The sequence below is a fragment of the Lactuca virosa genome, chromosome 1, assembly GCF_052849685.1.
Source record: "Lactuca virosa cultivar CGN04683 chromosome 1, Lactuca_virosa_CGN04683_v6, whole genome shotgun sequence".
NCBI lineage: Eukaryota > Viridiplantae > Streptophyta > Magnoliopsida > Asterales > Asteraceae > Lactuca > Lactuca virosa.
The window spans coordinates 96565744-96583687 of NC_136426.1; the positions used below are offsets into that span (position 1 = coordinate 96565744).

At 38.5% G+C, this 17944-nt stretch overlaps 1 long non-coding RNA gene across 2 annotated transcripts in view; it reads right to left on the reverse strand.

The window, feature by feature from the left end:
* Positions 1-7011: 7011 nt before the first annotated feature.
* Positions 7012-17944, reverse strand: part of LOC145152046 (uncharacterized) — a 40720-nt gene continuing 29787 nt past the window's right edge. Inside the window, exons 3-4 of one of the 2 annotated variants that reach the window (XR_013732594.1) lie at positions 7641-7740; positions 7012-7563 (exon numbers count right to left, since the gene is read on the reverse strand). This is a non-coding gene — a long non-coding RNA (uncharacterized LOC145152046). Of the gene's footprint in view, positions 7741-17944 lie in introns of both variants that reach the window. The other variant, XR_013732588.1, reaches the window with a different exon arrangement.

The window sequence follows — 17944 nt, forward strand, 5'->3', positions numbered from 1 at the left end:
CATCAAATGCCACCCTGGACACGATCGAGAGTAGTGAGAAACCCGAGTTGTGGGTAGACGATGAAAGAGCAGAAGCATCACCAGGAGTAGACATATGTAGAGAAAAAGTAGATTTAGTTAGATGACAATAGTCCTTAATATTTTAACCCATGATAAATAATAAAGGCTAGGATCCAAAATAACAATTCACAACTAAGAAGAGGGATGCCGTAATCTTATCGTGAATTTATAAAGGTATGTAAAATCAATTTACCAATTTAGAATTATGAAATTCCTAGATCTTTTGAGATTCATTGAATCTATCAATGGTATGTTTAATCTCAGATTATGCTCTTCCATTTGTGATTGGGATACCGAGGATCACAAACAAGATGTGAATAACCATACAAATATGCTTGGCTTTCTCGATGTCATTTATCATCTCTTATTGATGTGACAGTTAATCACACACGCTCCATCAACAATGATAATTTTCGAGATGCCCAATTATTACTCTTTATAGTCACTATTAGTGTGTCGGTTAACCACACACGTTTCACTAACTACTAATAAAGTATAATGTGCAATTTTATGGATTAGTATACTTTTCACATTTTTCCTAAAGTAACTAAGAGTGGGGTTTTATAAAAATGGTTTAGTTACTTTATATCATTATACTTATTAATGAGATTATGTCCTATCAAACCCGTTCGCCTAACGACCCCCGCCATACAAGAGAGCGGTGGGTAAAAATTGATACTCAATGACGGTCATTTTATAGGTCGTTTCCTTAAACTCCCCTTATAGTATGGCTTCATAAATGAGATCTATTATTGATTTGACTGACTTTGTCTTATACATATAATATATTAAACTTTTAATTATATATAGTATAATGTGTATTTAAAACTTTTCTAAAATACTAGGTTTAATTTAAAATTTTGAAATTAAAAGAATTAATTTAATTTAAAATAAAATAAACCAATTAAGAGTTAATCTTTATATTTTTAATTAACAATTAATTAAATTAATTTAAATCTTATGAGGATTAAATAATTATTTACCATTAACTATTAATGAAATAATTCAAATTTAATCATAATCTCTTTCCATCTAAATTTTCAAAAATCAAGGGATAAGGGGTTATCCAATTTTAATTATCCTATTTTAAACAATTTAAAAATAATAATTATCAAATAAGAAAACCCTAGGAAACCCTAGAAATTTCGAAATTAGAGGGTGGAGGCTAGGGTTTCAAGAACCCTAGCCCAAGTCAAAATTTACATCCATTAGGGTTTAATTTCAATAAACCCTAATTTTGATCTATTCAACTATTATCCATATTCAATTGAAAACAATGGCTCTGATACCACTGATGGGATTTATAGGTTACAAAAAAAATCATATTTTGGCGGAAAAAGTTAAACCCTAAGTTCGCATGCAACTTAAAGGATCTATGTTTTCACTATTGAATGCAATAACCAATTGAACATCAAGAACCCTAATATTTTCGATAATAAAAAAAGGGTTTAGAAAAACGTACCTTTTAATTATACTGGTAGATAATCAATAAAAAATCCTTCTTGTAGTCACTTGGAAGCTAGCACTAGAATTATCGTGCCTCTGATGGTTCACACCAACCCTAGAAACAAGGAGGCTTAAAGAGAGAGGAGTGGGGATGGAGAAATTTCGGCTATCCTTTTGAATGAAGAGGTGGCCAAAAATTGAAGTCTAAGGGGTCTTTATATAGTTGACTTAGGAAACCCTAGATAACCCTAATTTGAATAAAATAATATTAATTCAAATTGGTATTATCTAGCTTCCTATTTATCTGTAGGGAATATTCTAGATTCCTTGGAATATCCTAATTTTCGTCCACCCTTCCAAGGAAGGTTCTGGAACCCTAACCTGTTCAACTTTTGAACAATTACACTTTAGCCCTAGTACTTTTAATTAATCTAATTAATTTCTTATTAATTATTAATTAAACAATACTATTTCTAATTAATATATTATTTCCATAACATATTAATAAATTTATTTATTGCTATTTATTAATCATATAATAAATCAATAAATCATTCTCTCTCTCTCTCTCTCTAAAAGTCACCCTATTCAATTACTAGGTCTGAGGGCCACCCAAAAGAACTTTGCTAATAATTCAAGTATATACTAATTCAGTTATTGGCTTAGACACCTAATCCAACAATTACCCCTTGTCAGGTTTCTTTATTGGAAGACATGATTAATGAACATGAGGTAAGGGATGTGGTGTGGTCTTGTGGTTTGAAACTTTGGATAAATCACCTGGTCCAGATGAGTTTACGTTTGCTTTCTACAAAAAAATATTGGAGCATCATTAAAGATGATATAATGGCATTTTTGTTTGAATTCTTTGATATAGGAGTTATTCCGCCAGGGTGTAATTCGTCTTTTATTACTCTCATTCCAAAGATTGAGAGTCCATATGGTTTTACATTTGCTTTCTACAAAAATATATTGGAGCATCATTAAAGATGACATAATGGCGTTTGTGTCTGAATTCTTTGATACAGGAGTTATTCCACCAGGGTGTAATTCGTCTTTTATTACTCTCATTCTAAATATTGAGAGCCATGTTCTGATTACTGATTTTCAGCCGATTAGCCTCATAGGGGCTCAATACAAAATTATTTCTAAAGTTTAAGCCACTCGGCTATCTCAGTTGATTGGTTCTATTATAAGTTGCGAACAGTCAGCTTTTGTTATGAGAATACAGATTTTGGATGGTCCCCTTATGGTGAATGAGATTTTAGATTGGTATAAAAAACGAAAGAAAGCTTTGATGGTGTTTGTTGGAAATTCCTTGAACAGGTGATGAAATTTATGGGTTTTGGTAATAAATGGTTGAATTGGATTCGAGGATCTCTTTATTCGGCTAAGGCTTCTATTTTGGTTAATGGAAGTCCGACATGAGAGTTTGCCATTCAAAGAGGTCTCCGGCAAGGTGATCATCTGTCTCCTTTTCTTTTTATTACTGTGATGGAAGCTCTCCACATTGTTGTCGAAGATGCTTTACATGCTAGATTTTTTTCTGGTCCGGAGATTGGTTCTTTGCAGGTTTCCTATTTCATGTATGATGATGATGTTTTGTTTTTGGATGATTGGTCTCGAGGAAATATTACAGTTATTATTCGGTTGTTGTAGTGTTTTCATAACGTCTCTAGGCTAAAAATAAATATTCATAAATCTAGCCTTTATGGAGTCGGGGTTGATTATTTGGATGTGTGTAATCTGGCTATTGTTACAGGGTGTAAACCTAAGAAAACTCCTTTTGTTTACTTGGGGTTACATGTAGGGAATAGTATGGCTAAAATTCAAAGTTGGATTCCAGTTATTGAAAATTTCAAGAAGAGACTGTCGAAATGGCAAGCTAAATTGTTGTCTATAGGTGGGAGGTCGGTGTTGGTTTCTTCAGTATTGGGTTCAGTTGGCATTTATTATTTATCTTTGTTTTTAGTGCATGTTCAGATTAAAATAAGCTTAAATCTCTTCGGTCTAAAATTTTTTGGGGTAGCGATAATAATACCTCAAAGATTTTATGGATATCTTGGAACCAAGTTCTTGCTTCCAAGGAAAAAGGTGGTCTTGGTATTGGCAGTCTAGATGCTTTCAACTTAGCTTTACTTCAAAAATGGAGATGGAGTTATTTAAATGAAAAAGATGTGCTATGGTGGTTATTTTCGAATTACATGGTTCTTACATATACGAAGGCTTGTTCTTTTTTTCCTAGAATTCATGGTCATGGTGTTTGGGCTCGGATTGTTGGTTCTATAAATACCACGCACGATAGGGGTGTTATCCTTCATTCATGTATTAAAATAAAGGTTAAAGATGGAAGTCTTACTAAGTTCTGGAGTGACATTGGGGTGGGAGACACTTCTTTGCAGTCTAGGTTCCCTAAGTTATTTCAACTTGAGGTGGAAAAAGATTGTTTAGTTCATGATAGATGTGGTGTTGGAGCTAACTGGGTTTGGCGTAGGATTATTAGAGGGGGTGTGGAGTAAAGAAATCTTGATGGGTTGATTGGGATCGTGTCGGGTGTTAATCTTACTACATGTTCTCATGAGTGGATTTGGAATTTGGTGGGGTCAAGTATTTTCACAGTTAAAGATACACACCATTACATTGATGATATAAGTCTTTTAGATGGATTTGTTGCTACTAGATGCAACAAGTATGTGCCTAGTAAAGTTAATATCTTATGTTGGCGTGTTCTTTGGGATAGAATCCCGACTAGGTGGAACTTGAGCATAAAAGGTATTGAAATTAATTCATTGATGTGTCCTTTTTGTTCGAATTTTATCGAGAAGATATATCACATTTTCTGGTTTTGTGACTTGTTTGGTGTGAAAAACCAACAAATAAAAGGATAGATAATAACAATTAAGTTCAATTTCACTGCTACAATATACTAGAGATAGTATAGAATAAGCAGGGTCGGTCCACAACGATACGAGACTTATCGTTTACCCATATTTTTCACGTGACACATCAATACCAATTATTAAAAAGGGGTTTTATTGGTGAAATTAAACCTTATAAACAGTTTGTAAACTAGATAAATTAAAAACTAAAATTCACGAATTTAAAGACATTTTCGATTCTGATTCCCATTCATGTGCAATGTTATAAGATGTAACATGACTATGATTTATGTTCAATCTAGGTTATTAATCAAGATATTAATAAGCTCTAATATCCAAGTTAACAAAAATGTTTTACTCAAAATATTCTCTTCAAATAAAACTTCATTTAGTTGACTCAATTCAAATAAATTCTTGCATCAAATCACTAAATGACATTAAGTTCCTGTAACAATTACCAACAATGTCCAACATTCCTCATAAGTTCGGGAAAATGAACATCTAATATTTGATTACACTAATTTTGATCTATTTGAAACCAATCAAGTGTATGTTACCAACATCAAATCATAAAACATATACGAATTTCACAATTTGACTAACTAGATTGATAAGAACCCTAATTCCATTGATCAAGTGAAAAGAGTACTAATCAAACACATAATAAAGACCAAATCAAGGATTACTAGATGATAAACATGAAATCAAGTGCAAATCACAATAAAAACAACAAGCACATAAGAATCTAGAACCGGAAATGATAACAAAAATCAGCCACACATGACTAACTTAGAACACAAATTCAACAAGTTTTGATCCTAAATTAAATTACAAAATCAAAGTAAAAGTGTTTCCAAAGCACCAAATGATGATAGTTTCTTCCCAAAATCACCCCCTCTATGTGTGTGTTCGAAGTCCCTTTAAAAATCCCAGAAAAACTCATTTTATCGGAAGTTGCAAGTCAAAAGAAACTGTCAGACATCGTTACACGGCCCGTGTAACGTATTCCTTGTCATTATACGACCATATAATGGTCCTGATGTGCTGAAATGCTTCCAAAGCGTGGCCACGTAACGTATGCCTTGCCAAAGCACGGGCCGTGTAACGAACTATAAAATAGCCAATTTCCGATTTTTCAATTTCTTCAATTTAGCTCCGAAAATTCCGATACTTCACCAGGAGCTTCCCTCCAACATCCTAAGCATGCTCCAATCTTCAAATTAGTCTGAAACATCCACAAAAAATGATGAAATATAGACAGATCCTCGATAATGTCCCTAAATGCAAAATGCACGAAAATTACACTAAAAATGCAATGAAATGCTATAAATAAACATGAAATTAACCTATGAAAAGGTACAATTTATGCATGTAACATGACTTCTGAAAATCTATATCGAAAAGGGTTTTCAAATGGTCTGATGTAGTGTTTCCTCAAGTTGATGACTTCCGTCAAGTTTTTAAATGGATAGATGAGTACAGAACTTCGACGGAGAAGAAGATGATTCTTGATGTGATTGCTTGTGTGACTATTTGGATGATTTGGCGAAAACATTTTTATATGCACCCAAATAAGTGTTTGTATATATTTCTTTTGTAAAAACATATTTATATATTTTTTATAAACACTTATTTTATAATAAACGCATTTGTATTCAAACACGTTTATATATAAAATGTATACAAACACGTATTTTATAAAAATATATTTAAACACCTTTTTATAAACAAATGTATACAAACATGTTTATATATATATATATATATATATATATATATATATATATATATATATATATATATATATATATATATACAAACATATTTTTGATAAAAAGCATCATTTGGGAAGTAAATTATCGACAATTAAATTATCTTTTTAAATGTATACTTTAAATAATAGTTATATAAGAATTAATACCATAAAATAATAACTCATATTCAAAATTCAAAAGGAATTTTGATTACTGATAAAAATGTGCGTGTTCAAATTAATAAAGCAAAATTTATTGTCATAAAACTTTTTTTTAACCAATACAACGTTATATTTTTGTTTTAAACCCTAGTTAATATATTAAAATGAGTTAATTTCTAAGTTATAAGTTACCATCTTCCAAAGCAAATTAGATTTCACTGTTAGGGGTTTACCTTTTCATTACATTTGTGTTAAACTTGGGTGTCCAATCTTACACGTTACCGAATAGAAATAATATCGAAAGAAACTATTCGCACCCATCGTTTGGCACGGGTAAAAGGATAGTGTGTGTGTGTGTGTGTGTATATACACACACACACACACACGTTTAGTATGAAATAGGTGTTTGTATAGATTTTTTTTATAAAATATGTGTTTGTACATATTTTTTTATAAAAACGAATTTGTATATATTTATGTACTTAATAAATCCCTATTTTTAAAAATAGGTATTTGTGACATCTCCAAATTTCACGGTCAGAAAAGACCAATCTGTTTATACTTTATTCGAAAGTCAGAGTATACCTTTAAAGAAATATGTTGCGGAATTTGTTCCCAAAAATATGATAAAGAATTTATCAAAGAATTTCCGAAGAAATGTATTTTCATTAAATTACAAACCTCGGGATGTCATTGTCAATACAGATCAAAAACATAAACAAAAACAACATAGGCCTTATAAATATTATATTTATTTCTACTGGCCTATAATCCATAATCTCTCATCATATCTTCGCATCTATACTCTTGTGTCACTACTTGTAATACAAGAAACTGAGTGGGTCAGGCTTGTGAGCCTGATGAGCACATAGAGTTTTCAACCCACAATAAATAAGTTTATTATTTTCAACAATCATTCAACCCGATTAACCGTTCCCGTTATCCTCACTTTACGTCCCTAAAGCATCTATTATAAGTGACCTAGCCTAAGGATTTTTCATCGGGTTGACAACACTGCTTAGGGGATTCCGTAGCAATACATGTCAAGTAACGCAACCATTAGGGGGATGGAGTACACCTGGTGAACACGTAGTTCAAATAAACACCTACAGGGTGTGAGCCTACTGGCGTTCCACTGGACTGTCTAGAAAAGTCTGTGGTCGTCATCCATACTTCGTTAGATGGCTGGATCATTGTCACCGTCGAGGCCGCTCATCATTGTATTTCATCACATATCAACTATTTCATCTACCCATGTTTTACCTATGTAACACCCATAAAATTCAAGTCAATTTAGAACTTTTTAAAACATTTAAAACCATTAAGTTATTACAGTTTACTTTTAAAACAATTTAAACATCACAGTATTCCCAGAATCAATCATGAAAATGTAAGGAGGTGCACGATCACGCCTTCGCCTTCCTGCGATCATCCGAATATCTGAAACAATAATCGATAAATGTAAGCTCGAATGCTTAGTGAGTTACCCCCAAAATACCAACGCCATACATATATAACAATATCATATAAACATATAAGCAAACAACGAATAGCATACAACATACAACATACATAATGAGCCATCAGTCTGACTGGACCGAATCCCGGTCCGCAGTCTATCTGGACTGCTCTTCGAGCCCTCGGCACGTCTGGACCGCCCTCCTCAGGGCCTTCAGCTTATCCGGACCGCTCGCTGGGCCTTCGGCCTGACTAGATTTTGCCTGGCTCGGGACTGCAATCTACCCGGTCCGCCCAGGGTGTCTTGGCACTACAGCACACATCAGGACCTGCCTCAACCCTTTCCCCAAACCAACAAACATGTGCACATACATATAAACAAGTAAACATGCAGATCTAACAGGTCACTAACATGGCAACCATTACCGATCTAACTGATCAATAACATAGCAACCATCTTATAACCAGGATACCGATCTAACCGATCTCTAGCATAGCAACCATCCTAAACCAGGATGAAATCTAACATAGCAACCATCCTAAACCATGATGAAATCTAGCATAGCAATAACATAACAACCATCCTAAACCAGGATGTAATCTAACATAGCAACCATCCTAACCAGGATGAAATCTAACATAGCAACCATCCTAAACCAGGATGAAATCTATCATAGCAATAACATAGCAACCATCCTAAACCAGGATGTAATTCATAAAGGGCCGGCCTTGGTGCCGTAGACCATGTTGATATAGTGAGGAGAACTCACTTGGCACTGTTGAAGTCTCACGGATAAAACTCCAGCTGCAGGTTGACAGATTCCCGAACTGTCAACATCAAACAATACCCAATTAATAATTGGGTTCCAATAACCAAGACCAACTCACACTCCAAAAGCCCAAAAGTCAAGTAATGGGCCAAAGCCCGATATATGGCCCAATTTTCCAAATTGGGCCCAGACCTCTACATGGTCTTTCCTTAAGGCCCTTCCAATTATTCTAGTCCAAACTCTTGGTATTCCCATGGCCCATTATCACATAACCATAAAGGCCCAGTTATGGCCCATCTATGGCCCAATTTTCCAAATTGGGCCTAAGTCTCTCACATGGGCCTTATCCTAAAACCCATATAATTATTTAGTCAATTTTCTTATTCTTTGAAGCCCATTAATAGTCCAATAACCAAAGCCCATTAGGAAGGCCCAATTTAAGGCCCGAGTGAGATTAGGGTTTTCTTATGAAATGATGATTAGGGTTAAGTATTTCTTACTTAACCCCTTAGGGACTTAATTCATTAAGTCCAATATTGCCTTAGATTAATTTTCCAATAATTATTAATTAATATTTTAACTCTACTAAATAATTTACGTGCGTGTCCCGATGAATCCCCAAAAATTAGGGTTTTAAGCCATTAGGGTTTTCCAAACCCTAATTAGGGTTTCCTACCCAATACTAGCCCATTAATCAATTGGTTGGGCTTTAAGGTTACTTTGGGCCTCATTGGGCCCATTTTGGTTTTATTAGGTCAATTAGGGTTTCCTTGGGCCCATTAGGGCTCCATTGGGCCCACTAGGGTTTCATGCATCCCAAACGAATCAAGCACAAGAAGGCAAAGCACACCGCCACCCGACACGGCGGGCGGTGGCGGCAGCCACCACCTCACAGTGGTGGTTATGGATTTTCTATTATTATTCCGGGCACCATTACAATTTACAACCCAAACCAAATAACACACATCTACTAATATAAACACACACACTAATAAAAACACACACACACACAGCCGCACTGTGGCGGCAGGCGGTGGTCGGAGGTGCTAGCCACCACCCCACGGTGGTGGTGGCGGCTCACTTTTGCTTCCCGTTTACACAAACTACACACTTAATGAAATACAGCAGCAGTACATACACTCACACACCTAAGTACATAGCAAAAGCACGCACACAACCACCTTCCACGGTGGCTGGTGGCGACGGAAAGTGGCGGCAGACGGCGGGTGGTGCTAGGAGGAGTTGAAATGGCGACCAAAAGCCATTTCCGGCGGCCACAACGACACACATGACGTCGAACACCTCGAGCGGAACGAAATTGCGAGATGAGGTTGGTCCAACCGGCGATTCTGGTCGTTAGCAACCGGTTCTTCGTCGTTCACGGCTCCGACCTCGATCTCGGTGGGGTTTTCTCCGGCCGCACACAACATCACTGGCGACAGTAAGGTTGATGACGTTTCAACGACGAGGTATCAGGCGGCGGTTGGACTCGGCAATGCAGCAGCGCTACGACGCCGGAACAGCCCTTCCGCTCTCCATTATATCGTGACTGCATCACGGTTTCCGTCGGTCTTCAATGCTGCCGACAACAATAACGCCGGTGAATGCTTGGTGGTTCTAGGCGGCAGTTAAGCTGATGGCGGCGACGGCTAGAGGGGCTTCATAGGGTGGCGGCTGGAGAGACAAGGTGGTGAAGATGGCGGCTGCAAAATGATATGGTAGGTTTAGGGTTAGAACGAGGGGGGTGACGGGTAATAAGTGCCGCTCACTCTCAAACATTGGCCCATATTGTTAATTTCAGTCCCTCCTCCATTATTCTTCTCAATTCAAATCCTAAAATTTACCATTTGAACCATTCCTTCCATAAATCCTTACATATAAAGTCCATATAATTCCAAACACCCCTTGACTTATGAAAACCTTTGCAAATTAGTCCGAAAATTACACTTTAACGCATGTAGGTTCAAATCTTGTCATTTGACTTCCCGAAACCAGCACCCCACTAAATATTATTCGATTTTGGGCGATAATAATACGAGATAACAATAAAAACCACTTCTCGGGGTTATGGGTTTATTATTTAATTATTATATTTAAATGGGATGTTACAACTCTCCCCCACTTAAATTTGATTTCGTCCTCGAAATTGTTCCTTATCATTCATTACACGCCAGGCAACTTGAACTACATGGCCACAACTACAAGCATACCCCATCCCTTCCAAGGCAACCGTACCCATCCCTCGCACAGTCCTGAAACCTGATGATAAACGAATTCCTTGCAATATGATTATATCTACTAAATCCGAAGTCCGAAGTCTCGAGGTGGTCTGGCTCCCTGTTAGACCGCCCACACTGAATCATTGTCGAATTCATTGCACTTAACTCCCAACTGGCTACTCAACTTCTGATAATCTGGGATTCCTACTAGAAGACAGAGTCACAGACCAAATTTCCCTGCAAAACACTTATACTTGACAGAAACTTATCCGGAATACCGGATTCCCGCCCAGCTGCTGAACCAACGAGCGATCTTACAGTCACCCCACGCGATTTCCGAAAGAAACTTCGACTAGCAATAACTGCCTTAACTATATCGCCACTCATGGCTCCATCGATCCTTCTGGTCCATCCGACCATGATAATCTGACAATCTGTCATCATCGAACCGAATAAGGAAAGTGAACGCTACCAGAATACTGTAGTCTTACATCATGTCCGGTCTCCAACGACCCACCGTTTCCTGATTCCGATTATGCTGTGGTCTACCCATAATCTTGCGAACTGGCCCACCCTGGGCAAATCGTCTGAAACAACTCGCGAGTGCTACGGGTCCTCCCGTAGTCTCACAACACTTCCCTCACTATCGACCTAACAGATTACATACAGAGTCTTCAACATGACTGGACCGCCTCACCGGGCCTTCAGCCTATCTGGACCACTCTCAGAACCTTCAGCATGTCTGGACTGCCTCTCCGGGCCTTCAGCCTGTCTGGACCGTTCCCCGAGCCTTTGGCCTGACTGGTACGCCCCGCTGGCCTTCAGTCTATCCTGACCGCTCTAAGTCTGTTGTGCATAAACCCGGACCCATCCTGGTGCCCTTTCCCATATAGCCAGTTCTCCCCCACTTGGGGGTTTCGAACTCCTGATCCAATTCGTGGACTATAATCTCAGCCTAACTCTAGACCTCATGTTGATCGCCCACCCTCTCGGGAAACCGTGGTCTGATCTCTAACCTGCATATCTACCACATACGCTAAATAACTCGCACACCCGTGCCAAATGTACTACCGAGCCCTGGTAGCTAACAAAACCCTCAATCTATCAATCCAAGAACCCTCAGAGTCGAGCACACACTCGACCGAACACCCGAACTGAACTCAATTCATGACTAGAACCCCAACCTGGTTCCCCAAATCCTGCTACCAAGCACCAAGAAGATGCGATTCACATGCTGGGGAGTTTTACCGAACTCCCAACTCACACAACCCTCAAATCAAACAGCCACTTGGGTTGTCTTCCTTCCTGAAAACGATGCGAAACTTACCCCGGTTTCGAAACCGCTCCTGCTTCTAAATCCCGGGATAATTCTCCCCCACTTAGATTTGAGTAAGTCTTCACAATGCATGAAATCTAGAGAATTCCCAATCCTTCTTACTTTCCAACGATTGATCTTATGACAACCAACTCCTTCCAACTAGTGCTTCGTTACTAGCCAATCCCAATGATCACACACTTCTAAGAACTAGATGAATACTTCCTGAATACTAGTAAAACTGACAGTCTCTAATGCTTAAATGATCCCCCACTCAAATCCTGAAGTCAAAAGGTAGATGCTCCAACTAACATCTCAGCGACGAGTTACTTCCCTTGGCACTTTCCCCCGCCAATCAATAACAGTTACTGAACTACTGTATCCTGACAACGCTGAATAACCCTCCTGTGGGACCCTGTCCGCAGACTTCCCACATAATACCTCTTTTCCTAATGTGCTCCAAACAAAACTCCCGCTCTCGGGATCAAGAAATCATATCATTCAGGGTCTCGCACCCTCACTCACTTACCCGCTCAATCGTCTCCCGCTGAACTGCAGTAGCTGAAACAACCTCTGCCCTAAGCCGACTACAAACTACTCCTAAGACATAGTCTCCATTCCCAAAAGCACAACTGATCGCATAATCAGTCATTTCCGTCTGACACCAGAGATTCAAGGCGATCCGGACCTCACATGATACTTATGCCACATCGACCCACCCGCGCTCACCAGCGCTGAAATGATGTCGCCAAACCCTACGACTAACTGACCCGAGCTGGAACACAACTTGATCCTGGGGTCCCAAGTGTGCTCACTCCTTCGAGCTCGAAAACTGAAAGGGCACAATCCTTACCCTATAGAACGACATTCCAATCCATCAATTAACCATTCTACTTCCAGCTGCAAAACCCCAGCTGAACATAATCATCGCTCCTTTCCGGAGTCCCTGCGACTCACATTCCGGCCTCAAGAAAAACCCCCGAAGCCTCAAATCCAGAAACTCCTGCGTCAACCGTTCCTGCTCGACCCACGGAATATAACGAGTACAGATCATTTCCCTGATCCAAAATAACTGCAGCCCTCGACTCATCAGAATATGTCCCAGTAACAAGTCTCAGTACTGGAAAGCTCGACCAGCTCCTCCCCCTGCCGACGTTGCAGCTATTGAAGCTGTTGCGGCAGCCGTCTCAGCAATGGCTGCATAGCGCTCGTTGAACTACTCAACCATGGCGGTCTTGTTAGACCCAAACATCTCTGGAATCTGACCCCGGACAATCTCCCTGACACGATCCTCTGATAATACTGGCCTATCCTGGCTTCCAGCTCCCAATCCTAATCCGAATCCGGTCTCAATACGTCTCGTAACCACCACTCTGATGATACATCAGAGAGATCTTGGATAATCCATATAATAACCGGGTACAAACTCCCAACTAAACCCCAGGGGTTGTGACTTCCTTGCTACGCGTATGGGTCCTGTGCTTTCAGTAGTACGGGCCCATACTACCTTCCACACCTACCCATATTTGTCTCAAGTATCACCACAACACCCTAACAATATACATAAACATAGTGAGCGCTCAATCCTCACTCCTAGAGGAATGCTAAATATCTCATAACTGGCCTCCCGGCCTCACACAACCCACCCATCCACCAACTGCCACGCGACCCTCCATTGGTGCCAGTTAACTATTGCATGAATACAATAACTTACCGCACGGCTTAAACAATCTTAGACTAAAAGATTTAATCCCACAACGGTTGGACTCAGACAAGAGCTGCGCAGCAGGACCACATCCCTTACCCTAAGATCATTTAACCCATGTAGCATTTGACTTGGAGTATCCACCCAATAGTTAATTCACACACGAAATAGTCATACAACAATCAATGAGGTACTCTACATAAGATAAGGCATCAAAGATCAGGCAATTCTATCATACGGTTCCTGAGGATCCCTATCTTATTACTAGCATGTTGTTCTAACATATCGCATAATATCAATTGTTGAGTCCATAAGTGTTGCGTCATGCGCCTTATGTTTTGTATCCGGATTGGGCCTGTCCATCCGTGATTATCTAGTTTAGATAGTAGGGTTATACTATATATATGCATGCATGTATGCATTATTCGAAGTTGATTATTACGTTAATAGTTTGTAACCCTAAACACCTCTACAGTCGAAGTTCTTTATCGAGCTCTTCTGAGGTGTTGCAGTTTTAATCATACGACATATTCAAAGCCATATTCTTGTTCTTTATTACGTTCTTAATCATTAGCTTGCTTATAATCTATCGACCCTGATAGAACTTTGTTCTAACAATTGGTATCAGAGCAGGAGACTGTGTGATCAATACACATTCCTTCTGTATTCAGAATTCCTTAGGGTTTCCGCTTTTATCGTATAAATAGTAGTTGTCTTCTTTGTTTCGACAACAACTCTGTTTTTGATAAAACCTTAATCTTTAGTTTACAGGTTTGATTCTAGCAACTCACCATGTCTCACGATGATTCACAAACAAACCCCATCAACATCTCAAACAGCATTGGATCCACAACCAGGATACCCATACTCTATACTCAAGACTACGAAGTATGGGCGCATCACTTTGAAGACTACGTGGTTGGATCTGAAGATAATGGCTATCTCATCTGGGAAGCTATCACTCTTGGACCGTTTGTACATTCGGGAACGAACACGACTGTTAAGTCCCAAACGGATTACAACAAGCTGGTGACGGATGTAGAGAAGATGCCACAGGATGAGAAAGATAAGCTACTGTATAACATGAAGGCCATGCGAATGATAAGATTCGCCCTGCAATCTGACACTTTTCGGTTAGTTGGTTCATGCACAACGGCTAAAGAAATCTGGGACAGGTTGAAGGAACTTTACTCAACTGATGAAGATCTGGAACACTCCATTCAAACCCTGCTGCTATCAGAATTTGGAGTTTTCGAACAGAAACCTGAGGAGAAGCTCATACAGACTTTCGATCGGTTCAAGCATCTCCTAAGTAAGATGATCAAGCATGGAATAGAGAGGAAGTTGATCGAGCAGAAAGTAACTTTCATGAACGGGCTGAGACCAGAATGGATGGCGGTTGTTTCCACTGTGAAGGCGCATGAACAGTTTAAGTCCTACTTGCTAGCAAAACTTGTGGGGATACTTAAGTCCCATGAAAGTGTTGTAACCAAAGAAGCGAAAGTAGTTTCTGGTGTGGGATCGCTGGCTCTTGTCTCTAAAGGAAAGAGTATTGCAGAAGAAGAAGAAGAGTCTGATATGTCTGAGTGTGACCTTACAAGTGAGGAGTATGCTATGATGGTCACCAATCCAAAGAAGTTTGCAAGGAGAAAATTTCCTGTCAACAAGAACCAAAACTGGCAGGGAAGTTACAGCTCAGAGAAGGTGAAGGATGAAGCGAAAGTCTCCTCACAAAAGGATGAAGATAAGAAGGAGAGCAAGCTTGCAGGAGACTCAGGCTATGACTGCAATTACTGCCACGGCAAGAACCACTTCGCCAAAGATTGCATGCTGAGAAAAATGGCTGAGAAAAGAGATGGTGAAGATGATGAGGCGTACTACATGCGCAAGTTGGAGGAAATCAAGAAAAAGAAGGCGACTAATAGTTCTATGAATGCCTTGATTGTGCAGGAGAATGCTGATGAAGATGAGTTCGGTGGCGTTGAAGTGTGGTCAACCGACTCTGAAGATGAAGAGGTAAGAAAGCCCACTCACGGAAAGGCTTATGTGGCGAAAGAAGAAGGTTCAGCTGGAAAGTGTTTAATTGTCATAGCTGGTTCATCAACCGAAAGTGCACATAAGGAACCGAACCTGAATGAGGACAAGTGTTTTGCGGCCAAGCCAGTAAGTGAAAAGATCAACGATTGCGACCGGTTGATCAAAAAGGTACAATCCATCCTAGAAACACTTAAAGTTCCAATAAAAGATTATGAAGAAGATTTAAATGAATTAAAATTTAAATATTCTAACTTAAGTGGTAGTCTCATGCAAACTCGCTTAGCGAATTCTAACCTAACTGACCAACTCAGCAAGGTGTCTTCAAAGAGTGAGGAGAGAAGGATGTGGATTGAGCTGAAGGAAGCGGAGTTAGTTAGGACTAGAGATGAAAGTATTTATTTTCAAAGAGACAATTTAAAATTTTTAAAACAAAGAAATGTATTTTGTTTGATTGCTAAGCGTTTATATACAAATATAGCTCAATTGCATTTAAGTTGTGAGATAGGAAAGAAAATTCATAAGATGATTCTGCCCTTTCTTGAATTTAAGGAAGATGAGGTCATAGCAGAATGTGAATCAGTAGTGTCATCAGAAGAGACATCCATGTCTTACAAAATTGGACTGGACAAAATAGAAACCTTCATCGATTCTAAGGAACACAAAAGTATGCTAAAAGATATTTTAGATGAAAATGATAGGTTGAAAATCAAGTCAGACACTATTCAATCATTCGACCAATCTAATGCCAAATTAAATTCTGAAAATAAAATTGACATAGAAAAGACGTCTGAATTTGATGAGGAAAGTGAGATGAGTGAGATCTCAGTAGAAGATGTGGTTGATTGCTCTGAGTTTATGAAGAGCGAAACCGAGAATGAAAAACCCCTAATTTCAGAAAATTCGGTTGAGTTCGCTCGCTTGTCAAAAGACAAAATTAAGAAACTCAAAGAAAAGTCTATGGTTTATCAAAAAGTTCAAACTGTTCCAAATCAGGTTTATGCAGTTACAGGGATCACTCCAAGGCAGACATCAGAATTAAGAATCTTGGTCGATAAAGATAATGCAGAAGGGTGCGACGACTACTTCTGGTCAGCTCCTATTGACAATGCAGACGAAACTGTAGGCTTGTCTGAGCAGACTTCTTGGAGGGTTAAAGGAAGATATGTTGCTGAACCCATCAACAAACCCTCTAGTTTTGACAAACCAAGCACAAGTGGAACTGTTAGGAATAAATCCGAGATGACGAATGCGGAATATCAAAAACAATCAAGAATCAATCACCAACATATGCAAGTAGTCTGATAAAGGTTTTTCTTGTATTGATTATGAGATGAACATACAGAGAAAACCCTAATCTGGTCAAAAGCTCACACCAAAAGTAAACCTAATGATTATTTATAGGGAACAATAAATATCTACCATAAATATAAAATCTATGCCTAATATAAAAACCAATGCCTTAGAAGAGCTCGATTAAGAACTTCTACTGTAAAGGCATCGTAGGGAATCATAAAATGATTAACCCTAAAAAGGCTTCCCTAAATAACCAAATATGCCAAATCAGTTTCAATATCTCAAATACTCAACAATCTCCCCCTAGATGTTGAAACTGATGAAGATCACGATTTCCGATCTTCTTGGCATTTCTCCCCCTAAATTGTGAGAATCATCAGTACATGGGGTCTTTGAAGCGAGAGAAATAAGAATAATCTTCCAAATACGAACTCCCCCTTGAATAATCATCACTCCCCCTTGAATCTTCAACAAATACCATGGAGAGAACCCGGAAAGTTAAGAAGAATCACGAACAATCTTCAAAACCCGTCAGATATGATGAAATAAATCGCTTTAGCAAAAACCCAATCTTCAAAAATTAAAACCGAAAAATAACAAAAAATAATTTTGTATTTTTCGATTTTTTAAATTTAGACAAAAGAATAGAAAAAGAAGCAATTTATTTTAGAAGGGTTTGAAAAGAATAAGACCAAAGAAAAGATTAGAAACAAAAATATTTTGGAAGGAAGGGGTAAAAGTGGTAAAATCCCAAAAGATTGAAAAGAATTTTGGATATGGCGTAAAATATGGGAGGTTCTGAAAGTCAGGGGGCCAAAATTAAAAATACTACCCTTTTTCTTCATTG